At 31.7% G+C, this 19,952-nt stretch overlaps 1 long non-coding RNA gene across 9 annotated transcripts in view; it reads right to left on the bottom strand.

The window, feature by feature from the left end:
* LOC136039501 (uncharacterized) overlaps positions 1-19,952 on the bottom strand; it is a 137,043-nt gene that overhangs the window by 98,841 nt on the left and 18,250 nt on the right. For 8 of the 9 annotated variants that reach the window (XR_010620464.1, XR_010620470.1, XR_010620468.1 and 5 more), the window contains one exon: positions 9,362-10,161. The exons of the other annotated variant lie outside the window; for it this stretch is intronic. This is a non-coding gene — a long non-coding RNA (uncharacterized LOC136039501). The remainder of the gene's footprint in view (positions 1-9,361; positions 10,162-19,952) is intronic. 9 annotated transcript variants of the gene reach the window in all.

A 19,952-nucleotide genomic window follows, 5' to 3' on the forward strand; every position in this document is an offset into this window, starting at 1 on the left:
CTTCACAACGCCTCACTCTTTAGAATAAAGTTTGACTCTTTTTTTAACTCTATTTTTAAAACAGTAAGAAACTTTAGCGTAAAGAGCGGGGTGTTGAGGAGGAAAAAGCTTGTTTTTTTTTTATTTAATTTCTGGACGTTTTTGAATTAATCCATGTTTTGGTCTGAGCTCTCCGTACATAAATAATTAAAACAAAATTTGCATATTAATTAATTACAATTAATCGGAAGATTTTGAGAAAAAAGAGCGAGGGAGGAGGCCTAGTTGCCGTCCAATTTTTTGATTACTTAATGGCAACTAGAAGTTTTAATTTTTTTACAAACGTTTTCATTGGTAAAAAATACACGTAACTTACGAATTAATTTACGTAACGAACTTCTATATTCGTATGTTTTTATTGAGTATATGAGGGGGTTCAACCCTAGTCGATACCTCGCTCTTTACACTAAAGCTTAAATTTTGTCCCAATTCCTTAAGAATGACCTCTGAATCACAAAGGCCATAGAATAAATAGTTAAATTACTAAAAATACTTTAGCGTAAAGAGTGAGGTATAACGAGGAGGTAAACCCCTCATAGGCGTAATAATTTTTGTTTGTTTAAGTTTTAATAGTGCTCCTTACTTTCAGAAGAAAAAAACTATTCATATCTATTTTTTCATTGTTTTTTCAAATAATGCTAGAACATCCTGCGCCCCCTTCATTTAAATTCTCTTCCCCCATGAGAAGTTTCTCCATGGAAATATCCTACAACGTAACCCCCCATTAACTCTCCCCCTAAACCAAAAAAATCCCCCTGACAACGTCTGTACACTTCCCAGTAACCATTACTATAAGCAAACACAGGTCAAAGTTTGTTACTTGCAGCCCCTCCCACGGGGACTGCGAGGGAGTAAGTCGTCCCTAAAGACATAGTTATTAGGTTTTTCGACACTGGTGAATAAAACGACTATCTCAGACTTATGATCCGGTGACTAGACAGACTAGACAAAATAGACTAGAATAGAGTAGATAGACTAGACTGGAAAGACTAGACAGACTGAACAGACCAGGAACGACGGACAAGACTAGACAGACTAAACAGATAGATGGACTAGACAGACATACAGGACAGACCAGACAGATTATCAAACTTTCCTGCAAAATTGAGTCTCTGTATCCTTTTTGATGGTTATGGCAAGGCATTTGTTCAAACAAAAACAACAAAAAACATGTTTTCAACAATAACTGTGTCGAGGTTTGTGGCTTTCGTGCTTGTAGGGGAAAGTAGCTCAATTCTCATTTGTGATATTTTCTCCTGTTCCCGGTTTGTCTAGACTAATTTCTATACATTAAAGGTTTCAGTCTTTTATTTCCAGAAATTTCTGTTCGTTTTCAGCTGGGGAAATTAAATAAGAAATAAATAATTTTTCAGCTCTGAATAATTTTCACGCTAAAGTTTGACTCTCTTAACTCTACATTTTAAAACAGTAAAAAACGATAGCGTAAAGAGCGGGGCGTTGAGGAGGAAAAAACCCTTTCATAGACAGAGTAATTTTTGTTCGTTTAAACTTTTAATGTCGCTCCTTACTTTCATTTAAAAAAAACTTGTTTTTTTTTTGTTTAATTTCTGGACGTTTTTTAATTAATGCATTTTTTATCTTGCCTCTCAACGCATAAATAATTAAAACAAAATTTGCATATTATTCTTTTTGGGGAAGGGGGCTAAATGGCTTTTTCATAGTTTTAATCGGAAGATTTTGAAAAAAAGGAGCGAGAGAAGAGGTCTAGCTGCCCTCCAATTTTTTGATTACTTAAAAAGGCAACTATAACTTTTAATTTCTTACGAACGTTTTCATAAGTAAAAAATATACGTAACTTACGAATTAACTTACGTAGCGAACTTCTATATTCGTATGTTTTTATTGCGTATATGAGGGGGCTCACCCCTTTTTGATACCTCGCTCTTTACACTAAAGCTCAAATGTTGTCCCAATTCCTTAAGAATGACCCCTGAATCACAAAGGCCGTAGAATAAATAGTTGAAATTGCTAAAAAATACTTTAGCGTAAAGAGCGAGTGAGGAGGTAAACCCCTCATATGCGTAATAACTTCTGTTCGTTAAAGTTTTAATGCTGCTCCTCACTTTCAGTAGGAATAAACTTTTCATATTCATTTTTTCATTGTTTTTTTTTTTAAATAATGCTAGAAAATCCTGCGCCCCCTCCATTGAAAGTCTCTTCCCCAATAAAACATCCCTCCTTTGAAAGATCCTCCCACGTAACCCCCCTTCAAATCTCCGCCCAAACCAAAAGAATCCCCCTGAAAACGTCTGTACACTTCCCAGTAACCATTACTATATGTAAACACAGGTCAAAGTTTGTAACTTGCAGCCCCCCTTCCACGGCGAATTCAGGGGAGTAAGTCTTCTCCAAATACATAGTTATTAGGTTATTCGACTATGGTGAATAAAATGGCTATCTCAGAATTTTTATCCGGTAACTTTGGAGAAAAAATGAGCGTGGGAGGGGGCCTAGGTGCCCTCCAATTTTTTTGGTCACTTAAAAAGGGCAAGTCGTCCCCAAAGACATAGTTATTAGGTTATTCGACTATGGTGAATAAAACGGCTATGTCAGAATTTTGATCCGGTAACTTTGGGGAAAAAATTAGCGTGGGAGGGGACCTAGGTGCCCTCCAATTTTTTTGGTCACTTAAAAAGGGCACTAGAACTTTTATTTCCGTTAGAATGAGCCCTTTTGCAACATTCTAGGACCACTGAGTCGATACGATCACCCCTGGGAAAAAAAACAACAACAAAACAAAAACAACAACAAAACAAAAACAAATAACACGCATCCGTGATTTGTCTTCTGGCAAAAAATGCTAAATTCAAGATTTTTGTAGATAGGGGCTTGAAACTTCTACAGTAAGGTTCTCTGATGGTGTGATTTTCGTTAAGATCGTATAACTTTTAGGGAGTATTCCCTCCTATTTTCTAAAATGATGCAAATCTTCTCAGGCTCGTAACTTTTGACGAGTAAGACTAATCTTGATGAAAATTATATATTTCAATTTTTTTGAGTTTTGGTTACTATTGAGTCGGGTCGATCCTTACTACAGTTTGTTACCACAAACTGTTTGATATGAGTGATAGCGGCATGAATCCGGTAACTCTTATTAGAGATTATTATACGTAAACTATAGACAAATTTTAAAGCTTATAACCCTTTTCCTGTCTGTCGGGGAGTCAAGTTATCCTCAAAGACATAGTTATTGAACTTTTGAACTATACTAAACAACATGGCCATCTCAAAATTTTGACAGGGGGCTAGTGCCCTACAAAAGGGGCAATGAGCCCTCTCCCGACATTCTAGGACCATTGGCTTCTAGTTCATTGACCCTATCTCCATAAAATAAACTGTATTATTTCTAAATCATTTAAATTAAATACTCTTTTCAAACGTTGTATTTTATTTTAAGAAAAATTCATCATAAAAATAATTGTTATAAAAAAAAAATCCGGAATAGACCTCTCTTTAAAGTACAAGACAAATTAAAAGTGTTATATGCAAACAAATCTGAACATAAGGAAAAAATAAACTCATTCACATATAAAAACACGAGATTGAAACGTGTCACGTGTTGAAAAATCATCATGTGATGTCACGTGAAAAAGACACGTGGTGAAAACGTGCCGCTTTCTTTGGCAATAACACCGAAAGATTTTGACCGTTGGGAACATTTCCAAAAAGACAAATTGCATCATCACCCTGTCCATAAATAAAAGGTGTGTCTGAGAGAAGATCACAGGTGTCGCAGAATATAAACAAACATATGATTAAAATCAACTTATGGCTATGCAGCCAGAATAAATAGCTCAGTATAGAAAGGTTGAGTAATTTGATTGCTATGAAAAAATGATCAAACAATGAAAAAAAAACTCATAGAATTATTCAAATAATAGGTTAAAGTGAAAAAACGTAAATATAATGAATTACTGAATACTATATACATTTATAAGATAGTTTAACTATTTTACTTATATTGTAAACCAGATAAACTTTTAATTAAGACTGTTAACATGGCAACACTGTTGAAACTATGGCAGTGCCCTAAAAATTTCACAATAGCATATATATATATATATATATATATATATATATATATATATATATAATATATATATATATATATATATATATATATATATATATATAATATATTAGAAAATCAATGTTTTCAGATATAGAAATCAGTGTTGCTGTTCTTATTATAAATTGCTGCTCTGGGATACTTTCGCTCGTATTTTGACTCCCCTCCTCGTATATTTGGGAGAAGGGGGCTTCGGCCTCAACTCACAACTCAACACAAGGCTGTTCCTTACAGCAAAATATTCCTTCAGACTTCGGCAACCCCTTCTAATAAATACCAGATTAGTATTTTGGACTAACCAGATTAGTTTTCCGGAAAGATTGTCTTAGGCTACTGCGCTAAAACATTAAATGAAAACATATATTGAAAAATAAACTCGAATAAACTAAATACAATTCGTAAAAAGAATGTTTCACAGGCATAAATTTGAACCAAATTGCCAGTTTAAACAGTACTAGTTTCTCTCCGTACTAGTTTCTCTAGTTTCAACAATCTAATTCAATAGCTGAATTTATTTCAAATTAATCAAACTACACTAGTAAGACATGATATTATGTAAAAATATATATATGTAAAAATGTTTTGTAATGAAAAAAAAATATTCGAAGCAGATGAATCAGGTCGTAAAATGTTGCGCAATAGATGTTCGTGGGCGGAGAAAATCGTCTCTATAAAATAGAAAAATAGAAAATCGTCCATAAAATAGAAAAATAGAAAATTTTCTCTATAAAATAGAAAAATATAAAATCGTCTCTATAAAATAGAAAAATAGAAAATCGTCTCTATAAAATAGAAAAATAGAAAATCGTCTCTATAAAATAAAAAAATAGAAAATCGTCTCTATAAAATAGAAAAATAGAAAATCGTCTCTATAAAATAGAAAAATAGAAAATCGTCTCTATAAAATAAAAAAAAAGAAAATCGTCTCTATAAAATAGAAAAATAGAAAATCGTCTCTATACAATAGAAAAATAGAAAATCGTCCTCTATAAAATAGAAAAATAGAAAATCGTCTCTATAACATAGAAAAATAGAAAATCGTCTCTATAAAAAAGAAAAATAGAAAATCGTCTCTATAAAATGTATATAGTCTTAAGTAAACCATTAACTACATTTACTTTTTATTATTTTGCCCTATTGTCTGAATAATTCTATGCAATTTTTTCATTGTTTAATCATTTTTTCATAGCCATCAATGAGTTTATTATTTCCTTATATTCAAATTTGTTTTGCATACAAAACACTTAATTTGTTTTGTACTTTAAAGAGGTTCTAAAAAAATAGGACTAAATAAATAAAATAAACTGCCGAAATAGATAAATAAATACAATGCGCAAAAAGAATGTTCTCTGGTATTTATTTGAGCCTAATTGTCGGGTTGAACCATGCTGATTTTTTGGTTTCAGCCATATATTTTGATGGCTGAATATATATAGATTAAGAATATAGAATTGAATAGATTTTAATTACAACCATAATTAAAATAACGCTGTTACATGAGGCTCTTACAGTCAAGAAACACAGACGAATTGGGCTGTACAACCGGAACACGGTTGTACACACCGGAAACGGAACATGCATGCAACATGAACATGAACATAGCGATTGTAAAATCCCAAGATCATACGTCATCGGTTCTCTCTGCATTGATTGGTGCAAATATGTAGGAGCTATGCGGTTTGTGTATATAAAGAAATGAATTCGTCAAAACCTTCTAGATGTGAAACTGACTTACACCAAGCAACAACACAAAGCTTTTGAATTTAAAGTTTTAATATTTCTTGAAACGATGCATAGGAAAGTCTTTGAAATGTCGGAAGCACGAAGCTGTACAAGTCAGAAGGAGCAAGATTTTTTGTATAAGAATATCTTAGCCATGTCGGAAAGAACTAGCTATACTGAAGAAAAGAAGTCACTAGCTCCAAGAAGAAATATGGGCTTGTCAAGAACCTCTCTATTAGAAGGAAAAAACACAATTTTGATGAAAGGGAAGTATAAGTCAATGGCAAAAAGCATGTTAGCAAGGAAAACATTATACAGTGAAAAAAATGTGCAGAAGCAAACTAAAGAAAGGAAAATTCTTGGAGTGGCGAAGGAAAACAGGGCAAAGTTTTCGATTACAAAGGTATGCAAAGAAGTACTGACAAAAACGGAAATAACACGGATTGTAACGACGAAAGTTGAAAAGAGGAAAGACATGGAAATTGAGGATACAAAAAAAGTGGATTTATCGACCTTAAAGCGAGAAATGGAAGTAATAGACGCTGAGATTCGCCATGCACAACATGATGTTGAAACGCTTGAGGTGGAATTACAGAAGTTTTTAGTTCAAAAAGAAATTGATCAACTTCAAAGAATTTTGGAGAGGTATTGATTACATAGTTTTGGAGATTCTATGCCATGGTGGCCTAAATTCTGGTCAACTTTAATTAAATTTACAGGATTACAGTTTCAAAAATTCTTGTTTTCTAGATAGCAAAATTTTGTATTCCTTAAGCTAGTTTTTAAATTCTGTGTATGCTTGTTTTTATGAATATGTTTGTCATTTTTAAAGATATTCTTTTTGCCTTACTTTGGATACATAGAGAAAAAGAATATCTTGCCCGATATATTTTTTGGCAAAGAAAATAGTAATTTTAGCAAAACCAGGCGACAATGAGTGAAGGTGGCCCCTTCATGAGACCCCTGTCGGCTGAGCAGATAATACTCACTTCAAAGTAAGTGAGGGGGACCTGGGAGCTAGCTAAAACTACCTGAATATAGAATTCAATAGTTCAAAAACAAAGTTTTGCATTTTAGATATAATAATCCTAATTACACTTCTAATGAAAAGCGAAATCACCAATGCAATAGCACAAACACACACCACACAACGAACATATAAAATATAAACCCTAATAAATAATATATAATAAATAATATATAAAATATAATAAATAGTGAATAAAAACAAAACAGAAGGAGAGAGGATGACTGTTTTCTTACTTTAGTAATTAATATAGATAAATACTTGAACGAAGCCTTAACCTACTCATCCAGGGTGAACAACTAGAAGGAGTAAGGGCAGAGAAGGACCTAGGAGTAGTAACTGATAATGAATTGAAATTTCATAGCCATATGCTGACACAGGTTGCTGATGCTAACATAGCCCTTGCGTTTATTTCATCTCAAGAAAACCTTTTAAGGTTTTATTAAATTCTACACTTTTAAGAGAAAAATAAGTCTCAGAACGGTGTAAAATGCGAGACAAAAATGTTCTCATTTTTTTTAAACGTGTCTTTTTAAAACTTAGCCTCTTAGATTTTTTAAGGTCATGTCACGGGATCCAATAGAATATATTTAATACTAAAAAAATCGATTTCTTCGGTGAAACAAACAAAAATATTGTAAAAAATTAAGCCGGCGTTAGAAGTTTCAGAGTAATTTAGATCTTTCTCTAGGTATATCCTATGATTGATCCCCCATGAGTAAGGGAGGTGCGGAATTTCATCTCCTGAGTTTATTTTTTGAGCACTTGTACCTAAAAAAAGATGAAATAATCTGTAATTAATTTGTATATTGGATGTACTGTCCTTACTGTTGTTCGCACTTACTTGCATAGCTCTGTAACGAATCAGGATTTGACTTGATAAAAATTAAATTAAAAAACAAAAATAGTTTCTCCAACTGAAGATAAAGAGCAGCAATAAAACTTAAAACGACCAAATATACTTCGTATATGAGGGGGAGGGGGCTGTCCCTACCTATATCCTTGATTTTTACGCAAAAGTCTCGATGTTTTCTAGAAATATCTCATTAAAATTCGAAGGTCCTTTTGCTTGAGCATTATTTCTTAAAGAATTTTGACGAAAAGTCAAACTCTAGCGTAAAATGCGAGAAAGAACGGAATAATCCATTCTGTATTCCTCATGTATGGAATAATTTCTAATCGTTTTTACTTTTAATCTTACCTCCTTACTTTCATTCAAAAAACTTAGTTTTTTTTATTTCTAACAGTTTTTCAAACCATTCCAGGAAATCACCTCCTCCACCGTAAAAAATTTACCCCCGGAAACGCATTCTCCTCATATTGAACCAATGGGCAAATTACGTAGCTTACAAGCCTTTTTCCAAGGACTATCAGGGTCCATATAATTTCCAAAGGCATTGTTACTGGTCCTTTCAACTATGCTGAGCCAAATGGCTATCTAAAACATTTGATACGGTGCCTTTGGAGGAAAAAGGGGCGTGGGAAGGAGGCTAGTTGCCATTAAATACATTTTGTCACTTAAAAAGGAAAATGATTTTTTTTTCAATTTAAATGAGCCCTCTCCCAATCTTCTAGGATCACAAGTTCGATTTGAGCTGTAATCCTGTATCGATCGAAATGCAGAAAAATTAAATATTTATTTTTTCTTTTCCTGTTTTTTTCTTCTTTTTCTTTTCCTGTTCTTTTCTTTTTTTCTTTTCCTTTTCTTTTCTTTAATTTTTTTATTTTCCTATCCTTTTTCGTATTGTTTTTATTTGTATGTGTATTGAGGTTGTAAGCCCAATAAGCTCTGCTTCAGGGCATTAAAGCTATTTTGCCTTAATATTTATGGTTTTGATAGTTGAGTGGACCTCAAGTGGAGCCAGGATGTTGGTTTAGTTTTAGGCGATACTGCTCAAGTGGTTTTAGTTTCTTTTTGTTTTGACTTTTTGAGCTGTAATCCTGTATCGATTGAAATGCAGAAAAATTAAATATTTATTTTTTTCCTGTTTTTTCTTTTTTTTCTTTTCCTGTCCTTTTCTTTTTTTCTTTTCCTTTTCTTTTCTTCGTCAGTTTTTTTTACACGTCAGTGCTGTTTTTGGGAGGGAGGTTCTTTAGATTAACCAGATACAAAGACCAATGAGGGGAGGACCACAGGTCTAGGTATATCCTGATCAAAGCATATTTTAAAGTATTACAGTTTAACCTAGACGAACCTAATTATTTGACCTTGTTTGTTTATGATTAGGCCTATAGCTTACTATACTGTATAAGTGTTAAGAAATGATTAAGTAGTGCATACTTACCGTTTTGATGGAACAGAATAAATAAAATAATATAAATAATATTTATAACATTATATATATATATTATATATATATATATATATATATATATATATATATATATATATATAAAAATTAATGATATAAATTAATATAAAATGTTAGTAATGTTAATAATTAATAATGAAATAATTCAAGATAAATGAACAAAAAAATTACCTCAGGCGATAGTTTGCCGAGCTTGATTGTTGGCTTCATAATTCCAATATCCTTAGTCTTTTGGCAGTTTAATCCAGAAATCATTTGTTTTACACTCTTCACACTAGATTTTTCATCCTCTACAATTTTCACAACTCTATCACCATCAACAACTACTTTGCCAGATTTCTCTATCAGGATTTCTTCAACCAAAATAGAACACCACTATCACTATCTACGTTATTTTCGTGAGGTTTATCCTTTGTCCTTTTGAAGTTTATTTTTTGATTTGTATTTTTTGTATTTTTTTTAGGCCCTTTATCAGGTGTTTTTTTGGTCATTTAAAATTGGGATTTGATCACTAGCACTGTACACAACAGGTTTTTGAACTTCTTCAACTTAGTTTTCCTCATTCGCTTCACGAGTCAAAGATATTTTAGAACTACATTCAACTGAAGGAGGCTAGGGGAGCACCAGTTCAAAAGAAGGCTCATTCACTGCTGTCAAAGTTTGTGACTGAGGCACGTGACCATCCATTTAATTGACATTTACCTTCTGACATATGGCATCTTACATTTTCACATTGTTTTGTACAACCGGCACTGGTGAGCCAACAATACTTGGATTCACAATTGAAAGATATTTGTTTGAAATCTGCTCATGTATTTGTGCTGGGAGCGTTGACTCTGAGATCGATGAATGGTAGTTTTTGACATCGGACTTTTCCGTGAAGTCCCTACACTCAAAGTAACAGAGGCAGGATATTGTGGCGAAGGGCCTGGAGACTGCACTGGGGCATAAGAGCTCACTTGCTTGATTATCTAGAAGTTCAAGTTAAATAATTCAAAACAAAAATAAAGAAACAAAAGAAAAAATAACTTAACAAAGAAAATACTAATTAGCTTCATTGGACGTTGCACTTTGATCTAGAATGATGTTCCTGAGAAGTTATCCCAAAAAGTTTTTCTGTTAGCTCTTTCAAAAGAAGGTTCATTAATAGACTAGAACCTTGATAAAGGACTAGTGACAAATATCTGACAATACATTGGACCACAAATCTAAGAATAAAAAAATCATATACTATCCATACTAAAATAAAAAAAGGAATTATATAACACTATTAAAAGAGGAGCTGTACAAAATATTTTTGCTGATTTATGAGCTGGATAATTTTGCTCATATTATTACCCTTGGATAGACAGACTTAATTTTGCTGATATGAGTATCTTAAGAATAGATTGTACAAAATATCTAGGAGTTTTAATTGATGAATGTCTTAGTTTTAGAGAGCACATAGATTCGCTTTCTTAAATTAGTCTAGGTTCGCTTAGTTGAAGTACATTTTCCCAAGAGATATTTTTAGAACACTGTATTATTCCTTAATTCATCCTTATCTGCTGTATTTTTGTACCGTTTGGGGTAGTACATTTCCTTCTCATCTCCATCATATTCGAGTTTGGCAGAATGAAGCGCTTCGAGTGTTATGTGGTGTTGGTTTTAAAGACTCGGTACGAAAGAGGTATATAGATTGTAAAATCTTGCCTTTAACAGGACTTATTACTTTTTATCAAAGCATGTTTATATATAAATATTTTCAAAATTGTTTACCAATATGTTTTAAAAGTACGTTTGAATTAAGAAGTGATATTCATACACATTTTACGAAGAAGTCCAATACAATTCGTCGTTCGCTTCCTATTACCTGTAGATCACAATTTTCTATTCGGCATCTAAGACCCCATGCATGAAATTGTTTACCTATGACTTTAATAAACATTGATAATTTTCGTTAATTTCGGTGGGAATTAAAGCTATTTTGCCTTAATATTTATGGTTTTGATAGTTGAGTGGACCTCAAGTGGAGCCAGGATGTTGGTTTAGTTTTAGGCGATACTGGTCAAGTGGTTTTAGTTTCTTTTTGTTTTGACTTTTTGAGCTGTAATCCTGTATCGATCGAAATGCAGAAAAATTAAATATTTATTTTTTCTTTTCCTGTTCTTTTCTTTTTTTCTTTTCCTTTTCTTTTGTTTAATTTTTTTATTTTCCTATCCTTTTTCGTATTGTTTTTATTTGTATGTGTATTGGGGTTGTAAGCCCAATAAGCTCTGCTTCAGGGCATTTGCTTGTTTTGTTTTGTTTATTAATGTTAATAAACCCGTCTTTCTCTCAACCATACTCAGCATATCAGAAAACCATGCTGCAGCGATTTCAAGTCCCTAACTATAAAACGCAAAGTTACGTATTTTGTATATAATCATGGAGGCATTTGTATGTTTGTTTGTTGGTGCTGTTGTTGTTTTGTTTTTTTGCCCTTCCAAATATAACAATATCAACCAATGACCCTGAAATAACAAGAGAAGGCTCATCCAAACCGAGACTTTACGTTCTAGTACATTTTACAAGTAGAAAAAAGGTTGTTTCTAAGCAAAGTGACAATTCCTGTCATTTGTGCTGCGAATCTGTTTTAAACGCCACAACGCTGTATGTTGCAGTAGAACCAACAGAGCTTATTGAAAACGTACACGCAAAAACACGGCGAAATTTACGATAATAGTTAGTTAACATATTTTAATTACAGATATTAATAAAGTTTTTAATTGTTCTAAAAAGTAGAATTGTGGCAAAGAGTCAAACTTTAGAGTAAAGAGCGAGAGGTTGCGGAGGGGACAACCCATTTCATATAAGAAGTAATTTCTGTTCGTTTTAAGTTTTAATGTCGCTCCTTACTTTCAGTTAAAAAAACTAGTTTTTTTGTTTAATTTCTGAACAATGAAATTTGCATACTAATTATTATTATTTTTTTTCTTTGACTAAATGGCTTTCTCTTAGTTTTGATCAGACGATTTTGAGAAATAAAGGGTGAGGAAGGAGGCCTAGTTAACCTCCTATTTTTCGGTTACTTAAAAAGGCAACTAGAACTTTTAATTTTTAACAAACGTTTTTATTAGTAAAAATATACGTAACTTAAGAATTAACTTACACAACAAACTTTTATGTTCTTATATCTTTATTGTGTATATGAGGGGGGTTGTCTCCTCGTTAATATCTCGCTCTTTACCCTAAATCTTAAGTTTTGTCCCAATTCTTTAAGAATGATTCCTGAATCAGAAAGGCTGTAGAATAAATAGTTGAAATTACTAAAAATACTTTAGCATAAAGAGCGAGGTATTTATCTCCTCCTAAATACATCGCTCTTTAAGCTAAAGTATTTTTAGAACCCCTCATATGCGTAATAATCTCTGTTCGTTTTAAGTTTTAACGCTTACTTTAGTTTTACCTTACTTTCAACTGAAAAAACTTTCTCGTGATTATTTTTTCATTGTTTTTTTAGTAATGTTAGAAAATCCCGTGCCCTTTTCATTAAATTTCTCTTCCCCCAAGAGATTTTCCTCCAAGGAAAGATCCTCCCACATATCCCTCTCCCCTCAACCCCACCCCAAACCAAAAAAATCCCCCTGAAGATGTCTGTACACTTCCCAATAACCATTTCTGTATGTAAACACTGGTCAAAGTTTGTAACTTGCAACCCCTCCCCCAGGGACTGTGGGGGATTAATTCATCTCCAAAGACATAGTTATTATGGTTTTTGACAATGCAGAACAAAATGGCTATCTCAAAATTTTGATCCATTGACTTTGGGAAAAAAATGAGCGTGGTAGGGGGCCTAGATGCCCTCCAATTTTTTTGGTCACTTAAAAAGGACACTAGAACTTTTCATTTCCGTTAGAACGAGCCCTCTTGCGAAATTCTAGGACCAATTGGTCGATACGATGACCCCTAAAAAAAAAAAAAAGCACTCATGATGTGTCTTCTGGCAAAAAAAATATGAAATTCCACATTTTTGTAGATAGGAGCTTGAAATTATAGCTGTAGGGTTCTCTTATACTCTAAATGCGATGGTGTGATTTTCGTTAAGATTCTGTGACTTTTAGGGGGTGTTTTCCCCTGTTTTCCAAAATAAGGCAAATTTTCTCAGGCTCGTAACTTTTGATGACAAAAACTAAATTTGATGAAACTTATATATTTAAATCAGCATGAAAATTCGATTCTTTCGATGTATCTTTTTAGCAACAAAATTGAGCCGGGTCGCTTCTTACTACAGTTCATTACCACTCACTGTTTGATAGCAATATGCCATTCACTTGTAGTATTCGGTATAGAACATTTTTCTAGACAGCTCAAATCCTATCCTCAAAAAATCTTCATATATATGGGTGTTGTTTTGTCCTTGTAAGTAAAAACATGTTATTAATAACGCCCATATTCCGTTAGTTTTGTCTGATATTTACAATTTCATATTAAAAACGCATCGGCATATCGTTGCTTATTAATGGACATTGTACTGATTTCAAGGTCGTTGGATTGATGCTTGCGAAAAAGGCTTTTATATTTATCATTCGGATTTTTCTGCTCTGTAGTTTCTTTTTTCAGATGATAATGTCTATTAAACCTCTTTAAAAAATAAAAAATAAATTTGCCCTCCCAAATATAATCTTATCAACCAATGGCCCTGAAATAACAAGAGAAGGCTCATCCAAACCGAGACTTTCCGTCTTAGTACATTTTAGAAGTAGAAAAAAGGTTGTTTCTAAGCAAAGTGACGGTTCCAGTCATTTGTGCTGCGAATCTGTTTCAGGCGCCACAACGCTGTATGTTGCGGTAGAACCAACAGAGCTTATTGAAAACGTACACGCAAAAACACCACGAAATTTACGATAGTAGTTAGTTAAGATATTTTTTAAAGAAATAAAAAAGGGGGGAAATAAAATAAAAGAAAATGATAGAAACTAGGGTAATTTCAATAATTTTTCATAAATAATAATAATAAAAAAAAATAATTTTCAACATAAAATCAATGACAAGAAAAAAAAAAGCCAAACAAAAAAACAACAGAGAAGCCAGAAAAACCAGAAAAAACAAAACACGAAGCTGAAAGTGCAAAACAGAAGAAACAGAAATGAGACTGTGATCAAAAATTTAATTAAGAGCTTCCATTGAAGACGTTTTTAGTTGGCATAATTCTTATATGTTTAGCATGGTAATGTTATCTGTCTCAATGTTTATAATCATATTTTTATTCAATAGCCTCTGAAATCCTTTAAAAATTAACTTTACTGAAAATAAAACAACATTTATGAAAATTATACTCATTCTGATATAGCAATTTTTGATATTGCAATTTTGTACAATTAAATAGTAGCCTCAGATTCGTAGCTTATAAGCCTTTTAACGTTTGCAATGAAACAAATTAAAAACATCTGCAAAATACGTACTTAGTAAGTTTTGATTTATAGGGGTCTAACCATAATTGTGTAGGCTATGTTGGTTGACTTTCAATCTTTTTATTACTTCCTTGAACATACCTGTATAATCACAAGTCAAAATATTAACATCATATTTGTATAAAAAAAAGTTTAAGACTGAAAGGGGCGGTACCTGAAGGTGGAATAGAACAAAGAGCCACAATACAGCCCTATATTAAAATCAAATACCTTAATATCTTCAATATCGAACTGAAAGTTTTCTATAAAACTCTGCGAGGGCCTTTTAGGAATATAATTTGAAGTTTCAGGGATTTCTTTAGAAGTTTAATTTTATTCCAAAGTAAGCTGCAAAATCTACATCACAGTAATATAGTCAAAAATTCTTTAGGTAAAACTTAAAATTAAATATCCGGCAAAAGATTCTCCAGAAAAACTGTCATACCAGACATGGGCTGTACAACCTTAATAGCAACACGAGCGACGCAATTAAAAGGTTGGATTTCCCATCACACGGTTGTAATGCCGGTGTCAGAGCTGTTACGATTCTAACGCTGTATAATTGGTTAAACGTTCAAAAGTAGGCGGGGCCAACAGCATATAAATACTGCTATTCATTACTTGGTTTTATCAGTTGCAAAATAACTGTCAAACTGTAAACGTGTTTTAATTTGTGAGACATTAAAAGTCTTATATTTAAAAGATCAACAAGCTATTAGCTACAGAAATATCAAATCCTGTGTGGGTCTTAAGAAAATGGGAGCTCAACATAACCAGGCTAGTGCTAGTGCGGTTAGTGGACCATTGATAACTCTAGAAAAGGCTAAATTAAAATTGAAGAATATCCTAGTGAAACTCCTCAAACTAAGCAACGATCAAGCAGAAGGTGCCTCTAAAAATGTGTCAAGACTTGTTCAAGCTTTAATTGATCAAAAAATTCAACCTGACGAATTTACACAAAGAATCCAAAAGGAACTAAATTTGTCAGAGAATCGGAGCTTATCCCCCTTCCTTCAGAAAACACTTCCATACTTTCGGTATTCTTTGGCTACAGGTGAGATAAAAATTGATGGACTTGTTCCGCCATCTCTAAATTCAGCACCGGCTCTACCACCAGTTGTCCCAGCTAGTCCCATGTCCCCACTTGGCTCCGAAACGGTCGCAAATGCTCCAATGATCAGAGCCATTCAGCCTAACCAATTTCAAAGCCCCCAAACTCAAATAACTGTCCAAGCTCCTGTTGCTACCCAACATACAATTGGTGCACCACCTGAACTGCCTAGAACCCCAAATATACAAAACAGAATAGTCATCCCGAAAGAAAAGGTACCCTATAGGAATTTGGAAACTCCTAATCAGCTCAAAACAGTTAATAAAGGAATAGAAAGCCCTGTGTCCATGTGTAGTTTTGTCCAAAAGAGTATCATATCCAAAGAAAACAAATTCAGCTCGTCTCTTAATTCCTCGACTGTCATTAGTGGTGATGATGATATCAATGACGTGGCAACGATGGGTGGGGTCAATTTAGCAGAAGAATCTCAAAGACTCCTAGGTCCCACTAAATTAGTTGGAACTCAAATCCGATCAGTTAAAAACGAAGTATTTTTTCCTCCAACGCCATTACAAGGAAAAGTGCGGAAAGTCTTATCTCGATATCCTGGTATAGAAGAGATATCCCCAGATTTCATTACCCTGCTTAGTCACGCTGCTCAAGAACGACTAAAAAATATATTGGAACGGCTATCGGTTGTCACGGAACATAAAATGGAATTTATTAAGAACAAAGAAGATTATTATGTTGGTCACGATGTTAGAGCTCAAATTAAATTTCTCGAAGACTTAGAGAAAGCAAAAAGAAAAAAAAAGGAAGAAAACGAAAGGGAAACATTACTAAAGGCTGCCAAATCCAGATCTAGGACTGAAGACCCTGAACAGCAAGCAAAGCTAAGAGCCAAAGTTAAAGAGATGCAAAGGGTGGAGATGGAAGAGATGTGTCAAGCGGAAGCCAATCGTACAGCGTTACAAGCAATCGGCTCGAGAAAGAAGCCAAAATTGGAAACAGTAGCAACCAGAGTCGCTCAGATGCCTTATTCTCCAAGACTTAAGAGACCGACTGTTCGCGAAATGCTATTTATATTAGAGGAAGATAAAGAAACTTGTAGGTCATCATTGTTGTATAAAGCCTTTGTCAATTATAGAGAATAGAATTGAACGCAGTATTAGAAATTGTATGCTATGTTGGCCTAAATTCTTTTCAACATCAAAGAAATTTACAGGATTGCAGGTTTGGAAAATTCTTGTTTGCTACACATCAAAATTTTTATTTCTTAAGCAAGCTTTTTATTCTTTGTTGAAGGTGAGATTTAAAAAAAAAAAAAAAAAAAAAAAAAAAAAAAAAAAAAAAAAAAAAAAAAAAAAAAAAAAAAAAAAAAAAAAAAAAAAAAAAATGCCCCTTAAAGATACGAGAGTATGCCTAGTGGACGCGTCCTCGTTCGCAAGGGGCGGACTAATGGTCTCCACGGGTAACCATTAGACTAAGTCCACAGGAAGAAATTTTTTTGTAAAATTTAAAAAGTAATTATAACAAACAACACATTTTACCTTTTTTTTTAAATGTAAAAAGCCAACTAAATAAACTATTCTTAAATAGCTTACTAAATTTGTAACACAGCTCCATCCACACTTCATATTATGGGTTCATAAAAGCACACTATTAAAATATGCCATGCTGAGATAAAGAACTTAACCAAAGAGAAGATAAATTAATACATTATATATATATATATATATATATATATATATATATATATATATATATATATATATATATATATATATATATATATATATATATATATATATATATATATATATATATATTTATATATATATATATATCCATTATTAATAAAAATAATAATTATTACTGATTTTAAGAATCAAATTAAGATTAATAATTGATAATATCAATATTAATGTAAATATATATATATATATATAAATCCATTATTAATAAAAATAATAATTAATCCTGATTTTAAGAATCAAATTAAGATTAATAATTGATAATATACATATATATATATATCTATATTTATAAAAATAAGTTGTCTGTCTGTCTGTGGATGGATCAGGTGACGTCACCTGAAAAAACTGGATCAGGTGACGTCAAAACTGAAAAAACTAAAAAAAGGCAAAAACTACAAAAAAAACTAAAAACTAATAAAAAAAATAAAAAAGCTAAAAAACTAAAAAAACTAAAAAAAGGCAAAAACTACAAAAAAAACTAAAAACTAATAAAAAAGCTAAAAAACTAAAAAAACTAAAAAAAGGCAAAAACTACAAAAAAAACTAAAAACTAATAAAAAAAAATAAAAAAGCTAAAAAACTAAAAAAACTAAAAAAACTAAAAAAAGGTAAAAAACTAAAAAAACTAAAAACTAAAAAAAACTAAAAAAAAAGGAAAAAACTGAAAAATAAGCTAAAATAAAGGTAAAAACCAATAAAAAACTAAAAAAAAAACTGAAAAAACTAAAAAAAGGCAAAAACTACAAAAAAAACTAAAAACTAATAAAAAAAGTAAAAAAGCTAAAAAACTAAAAAAACTAAAAAAAGGTAAAAAACTAAAAAAAATAAAAAATAAAAAAAAACTAAAAAAAGGAAAAAACTGAAAAATAAGCTAAAATAAAGGTAAAAACCAATAAAAAACTAAAAAGGAAAAAACTAAAAAAAAATTTCATCTAAAAAACTAAAAAAAACTAAAAAAGGTAAAAACTAAAAGAACTAAAAAAGAAAAAAAATAAATGACGACACTCAAAGAGAAAGCGACCAGGACAAAAGGAATGTTCGATTAGCAATCAACAAAGCACCGGGACACAGGGAGTATAAATGACGACCAGGACATAAGTAAAAAAAAAAACTATCTATCTATATATATAAAAATAAGTTGTCTGTGGATCTGTGGATCGTGGATCAGGTGACGTCACCTGAAAAAACTGGATCAGGTGACGTCAAAACTGAAAAAACTAAAAAAAGGCAAAAACTACAAAAAAAAACTAAAAACTAATAAAAAAAATAAAAAAGCTAAAAAACTAAAAAAACTAAAAAAAGGCAAAAACTACAAAAAAAACTAAAAACTAATAAAAAAGCTAAAAAACTAAAAAAACTAAAAAAAAGGCAAAAACTACAAAAAAAAAACTAAAAACTAATAAAAAAAATAAAAAAGCTAAAAAACTAAAAAAACTAAAAAAACTAAAAAAAGGTAAAAAACTAAAAAAACTAAAAACTAAAAAAAACTAAAAAAAAGGAAAAAACTGAAAAATAAGCTAAAATAAAGGTAAAAACCAATAAAAAACTAAAAAAAAACTGAAAAAACTAAAAAAAAGGCAAAAACTACAAAAAAACTAAAAACTAATAAAAAAAGTAAAAAAGCTAAAAAACTAAAAAAACTAAAAAAAGGTAAAAAACTAAAAAAAAATAAAAAATAAAAAAAAACTAAAAAAAAAGGAAAAAACTGAAAAATAAGCTAACATAAAGGTAAAAACCAATAAAAAACTAAAAAGAAAAAAAGGAAAAAACTAAAAAAAATTTTCATCTAAAAAACTAAAAAAAACTAAAAAAGGTAAAAACTAAAAGAGCTAAAAAAGAAAAAAATAAATGACGACACTCAAAGAGAAAGCGACCAGGACAAAAGGAATGTTCGATTAGCAATCAACAAAGCACCGGGACACAGGGAGTATAAATGACGACCAGGACATAAGTAAAAAAAAAAATTAACAAAACTAAAAAGAAGGTAAAAACTACAAAAAAACTAAAAAGAAAAAAAAACTAAAAACTAATAAAAAAACTAAAAAATCTAAAAATCTAAATAAACTAAAAAAGAAAAAAAAAGGAAAAAAATAAAGGAGAAAAACAAAACTAAAAAACGAATGTATATACAGACCGGTACACCGGGATACAAATGACGACCGGGACACAGGGAATATAAATGACGACCGGGACACAGGGACACAACTACAACGGGGACACCGGGGGAAACAGGGGGATATAAATGACGACCGGGACAAAAAAACTAAAAAGAAAAAAAAACTAAAAACTAATAAAAAAACTAAAAAATCTAAAAATCTAAATAAGCTAAAAAAGAAAAAAAAAGGAAAAAAATAAAGGAGAAAAACAAAACTAAAAAACGAATGTATATACAGACCGGGACACCGGGATACAAATGACGACCGGGACACAGGGAATATAAATGACGACCGGGACACAGGGACACAACTACAACGGGGACACCGGGGGAAACAGGGGGATGTAAATGACGACCGGGACACCGGGACAGGGAATGGTCGATTAGC

The sequence above is a fragment of the Artemia franciscana genome, chromosome 19 (assembly GCF_032884065.1).
Source record: "Artemia franciscana chromosome 19, ASM3288406v1, whole genome shotgun sequence".
Taxonomy (NCBI): domain Eukaryota; kingdom Metazoa; phylum Arthropoda; class Branchiopoda; order Anostraca; family Artemiidae; genus Artemia; species Artemia franciscana.